The sequence below is a fragment of the Suncus etruscus genome, chromosome 7 (assembly GCF_024139225.1).
Source record: "Suncus etruscus isolate mSunEtr1 chromosome 7, mSunEtr1.pri.cur, whole genome shotgun sequence".
Taxonomy (NCBI): Eukaryota; Metazoa; Chordata; class Mammalia; order Eulipotyphla; family Soricidae; genus Suncus; species Suncus etruscus.
In genome coordinates, this window is record NC_064854.1 from 54553322 (window position 1) to 54558613 (window position 5292).

Sequence of the window (5292 nt, forward strand, 5' to 3'; positions counted from 1 at the left end):
CTCTTTTTTTTTTTTTTTTTGTTTTTGTTTTTGGGCCACACCCGGTGACGCTCAGGGGTTACTCCTGGCTATGTGCTCAAAAGTCGCTCCTGGCTTGGGGGACCATATGGGACGCCGGGGGATCGAACTGCGGTCCGTCCTAGGCTAGCGCAGGCACCTTACCTCCAGCGCCACCGCCCGGCCCCAGCATTCAACTCTTGCACATCAGACCCTGAAGAGTACTTCAGCAAAAACCTAAAGGTGAGGTTTTCAATCATCCCTCAGAGCTCTAAGTTCAGACCATGAGAACTGCACTCACTCTGGAGCACTGGGGTGAGGAACCAGCCAAGCTTGGAATAAACAGGAGAGTTAGCAAATGCATTTCAGGGGATGGAGCCTCTATACAGCAGGGAAGGTATTTGTTTTACATGGGTTTGATCCTTGGCACCCTCAAGAGTCCCTTGAGCACTGCTAGAGGAATTCTGAATCTCTGAATCAGGAATTCTGAATCAGAGGCAGGAGTAACCCCTGAGTGTGGCAGGGTGTGGATCAACCCCACAAATAAAAATTCATATTTCAGGGGCTGGTAGGGTAGTTCTATGGGTGGGGTGCTTGCCTTGCACGAGGCCAGCACTGGTTTAATCCCTGGAATCACACACAACACACAACACACACACACACACACACACACACACACACACACATCCATGCAGAGAAGGCAGTGGTGAAGACTGATAGTCAATAGCATCCCCAGAATCTAGAAGCAGAGGAACCAGGGTCACACCCTGATCTCCCTTTTCCTCCCTGCCTCCCTCTCTCTCTTGTAACGTCTTGATCTCTTAACCTTGAGACATCTCCCCACCCCTGAAGTGGACTAAGGGCGCTTGACCACCGTAGACCATTGCTCTCTCCTTCCCCCTAGTGTCCGAATGGCGTACTGCCTCCAGGTTTCCAGGGGCCTGATTGGTGTACTGGGCCCAGCTTGGTGGTGAACCTTTCAGGTCCACCGATGCCTTCCTTAAACAGTCAAAGTCATGCTGGGTCTTGGACATGCCGCTGGAATGTCAGGCATCGTGGGAATGAGAGGGAGAAGTGGGTGGGAATATTTTTAGTACATGGAATGAGTTTTGGACGCGTTTCAAGCCAGGCAGCTCTGTGGAGAGCTGGGGGTTCTACATGGCTGCCAAGGGCACCCGGAAGCATTAAAAGTGGCTTAAAAAAAAAAGTGTGTGTCAGACTGCTCAGGAGCCCAGAGTCTTCCCTAAGACTTTCAGCCAACCTTTTCCCCCCAACCCCACTCTCAGCCAACTTGACCGGCCTGGGATTCTGTTCCTCATTCCAGGCTGTGCCTAGTGGTGAGTGGGGACTCCCAGGGTCATCCCTTGCAATGCTCAGGGGACCATGTGGTGTCAGGCATTCAAAGCAAGTGCCTGCACTCCCGTGTAACTTCTTCATCCTAATTGTATGACTTTTTTTTTTTAAATATGGAACGCTTCACGAATTTGCGTGTCATCCTTGCACAGGGGCCATGCTAATCTTCTCTATATCGTTCCAATTTTAGTATATGTGCTGAAGCGAGCACAATTGTATGACTTTTTTTTTTTTTTTTGGTTTTTGGGCCACACCCTGTGATGCACAGGGGTTACTCCTGGCTATGCGCTCAGAAGTTGCTCCTGGCTTCTTGGGGGACCATATGGGACACCGGGGGATCGAACCGCAGTCCGTCCTAGGCTAGCGCAGGCAAGGCAGGCACCTTACCTCCAGCGCCACCGCCCGGCCCCAACTTTTTAAAAATATATTTTTTTAGTTTTTAGGCTATACCGGGCAATGCTCAGGGCTGACTCCTGGCTCTACACTCAAGAATCACTCCCAGTGTGCTTGGGGGAACCTATGGGATGCAGAGGAGATTGGTGATGGCTTAAAAACAAAAGATTAGGGCTCTGATTTGTTTTTGTTTGGGGGCCACACTCAACAATGCTCAGAGATTACTCCTGACTGCAACCAGGAATCACTCCTGGTGGTGCTTGGGGAACCCTATGGGATGCTGGAGAACAAACCTAATAGGTCATAGGCCATGTATAAGGCAAAAGCACTCCTGCTGTACTGTCTCTGGCCCTGTATGGGTTTTTTGGGGAGGAGGGCACACCCGGTGACGCTCAGAATTTATTCCTGGCTATGCGCTCAGAAATCACTCCTGGCATATGGGACTTGGGGATCAAACTGTGGTCTGCCCTAGGCTAGCGTGGGCAAGCACACGCCTTACCACTATGCCACCGCTCTGGCCCCCCTGTGTGGCTTTTTAAGCTGAGGAGATTGGCAATGGCTAAATTGATGACTAAGAATGGGGGAGGGTGTGATAAAGGGGTGAAGACCACTAAAAGAGAGAGAGGAGGAAGAGGGGAAAGAGGCCACTGAGCTTTTGATACAAATAAACCAGAAAAACATCTGAACAGGGAGTAATGTGAGCATAAAAGCAGATGGTGGGGCCGGATAAGAAGATAGTGCGTAGGGTGTTTGTCTTGTATGTGGCTGACCTGGGTTCAATCCCTGGCATCCCATATGATCTCCCAAGCCTACCAGAAGTAATTTCTGAATGCACAGTCAGGAGTAACCCTTGAGTGCCATAGGGTGTGACCCAAAACCAAACAACCAAATAAACAAAAAAAGTGGATGGTATGGAAGGACCTATGAGAGAACTTTCCAGACAGAATAGCAGACTCGGAGCCTAAAGAATGTGTGTAGAGCCCGGAGAGATAGCACAGCGGCGTTTGCCTTGCAAGCAGCCGATCCAGGACCAAAGGTGGTTGGTTTGAATCCCGGGGTCCCATATGGTCCCCCGTGCCTGCCAGGAGCTATTTCTGAGCAGACAGCCAGGAGTAACCCCTGAGCACCACGGGGTGTGGCTCAAAAACAAACAAACAAAAAGAATTCCAGCCCAATGATGGCCTTTGTTCCCTTCAAATGACTTCTGAGGTTATCACACAATTTGATTAGTTGTTTCCTCTGGAAAGTGTTTTTCACAATAAATACTTCTGGAAAGGTTTTTCACAATAAATAGAAATGAGGATGTTACAAAAAGTGGCCTTTTTTATGTGTCTCCATTTGGGTTTTGCCAAGTATGTCAAGAACAGCTGGTGGAGGTAGGGTGCTGAGCAATCGCACAATGGGGAGGGCACTTGCCTTGCATGTGGTCGACTTGGGTTCTATACCTGGCATCCCATAAAGTCCTCTTAGCACCACTAGGAGTGATTTCTGAGTGCAGAGCCAGGAACAAGCTCTGAGCATTGTTGCATGTAACCCAAAACCCAAACATAAAATTGCCAAGGGTCTGATTTGTTTTTATTTTGGGGGGGCCACACCTGGAAATGCTCAGGGCTTATTCCTGGCACTATACTCAGGTATCACTCCTAGTGATCCTTGAAGGACCACAAAGGGTACCGGGGATCAAAATCTTCATGCCACACTCGCTTAACTTTGCAGATACCCAAGCCTGGGGTTCTGTGGGATGGTTCTGGGCTGTGGAGAAAGCTGTTCCAGAGCTTGTCTCCCAAAGCCAAAAGAACAAAGGCCCTGGTTGGTGTGTGACTGACTTGTGACACTCACCCCCCCCCCAAGAGGCCAGGTCTCTACCCCCAGAAACTTTCCCAGCCCAGGCTCCCCATGACCTGGCACAGCAGCTTAATTTTGCCCACTGGAGGATTTTAAATTTGTTTAGATTTAGGGGGAGGTGAGGACTGGGCGAGGCCTTTTTTTTTTTTTTTTTTTTTTGCCAAGTTTTCTTCCTGTCTTATTGTTATGCCTCAACCTGACCTCTGAAACTCAAAAAGGAAAGAAAGAAATGGCTTTCTTTGTTTCTCCTCCCTCACTGCTAGTTTCCCCTGTGCAGTATTGGGAGCCCTTGTGTGGCAGATGAAGGGGTGAGGGCAGATAATCTCTAAAAGAAAGGGGCACCCTGCCCTCCCCATCACAATCTGAACCCCCCCATTGGTCTTTTCCCCCAAGCACCCAATTATGGGACTTCTCCGAGCCTCTTTTCCCCACCCCCAAGAACCCCAACATCTCATCTCTTCTACAGTTCACATATAAAGACTGCCAAACAGTTTGAGGGGCACCTATACACTAACAGCTAAGTCACACACACACCACACACAGACACACAGACACACACACACACACACACAGACTGCCCTTTCCCCTATGGAGTTTTCTTCCTTCGTTTGGGAATGTGAGATTGAACCCCTGGGAAACGCAGCATCCCAGAGCTCTCTTCCATCTGCTTTCACCACTTCCAGGACCTCTGGGGCTTTCTCCTCTGATTCAAGATCAGGGGTGCTTGGACAGGAAGTGACAACAGATATGCCATCACTTCCAGGGGCCTCAGCAGGGTGTCTGTGTTACTATCCATGTCCAGACATCCCCATACCCTTCTGTCATTTGCTATTTGTACCGAGCTGTCTCCTGTCCTTCTGGCTGCCTCCAGTCATTATATGGGCACCCCATAACACACACACACACACACACACACACACACACACACACACACACACACACACCTATCTCTCAAAGTCCGAGGGTCCCATGACCCACATGATCCAGTGCCCAGAGGAGGTGAACACAGCTCCCCCATCCCAGTCACCCATAAAGCAGCTTAGACTTTAAAATTGGGAAGTCTGGCTCCAAGTGTTCTGGGTTCACTGGCCTCCAGGGATGGGCCTCTGAAGAGTGACTCAGTTTACTGTTAGCTCCTGTCCACTTCAAGCCTCCAGAGTCACCATCTGACTCATCCTCTCTCCCAGAACCTCCTGTCCTCAAAGGGGCCTGGGGGCTCAAGCACTGATATTACAGTGTGTGTTTCAGGGTAGTCCTGATTGTGTTTTTTATCGAATCTGTATGCTAGCCAATAAACTGGCTTTCCTTTTTCCTTGTTCCCTATAGGCAAAGAACTGAGTCCAGCTTCTATCTGGATTCATGGCTCAAGGAAGAGGAAAATACAGGACGACCTTGGGCAGCTCGCTTAACCTTGGGGAGTCTCACTTAGTCATCTGAGAATGGGGACAGGACCAGCTATGACCTCATGGTGAGAGCAACTGAGATAAGCGTGGCCGGCATCCAGGCTGTCCAAGTTATCAGCAAGGAAAGTCCACACAACTCAGATTGGAGCAGGGCCAGCAACCAACTGGCTCATAGGAACAAAATACCTTCTGGGTGGGTGACAGCGCCAGAACTCCAGCTCTTCATATGGGAGGCCCAGAGTCAATCCCCAGTACCTCCAGGAGTAACCTCCTCATCAGTTCTGAGCCTCTTCTCTCAGCA

At 49.8% G+C, this 5292-nt stretch overlaps 1 non-coding gene across 1 annotated transcript; it reads right to left on the bottom strand.

Annotated features, from left to right (window-relative positions):
- Positions 1–1457: 1457 nt before the first annotated feature.
- Positions 1458–1561, bottom strand: LOC126015134 (U6 spliceosomal RNA). Its single transcript, XR_007498028.1, has one exon. It is a non-coding gene; the product is annotated as a U6 spliceosomal RNA (small nuclear RNA).
- Between the last annotated feature and the right edge of the window lie 3731 nt (positions 1562–5292).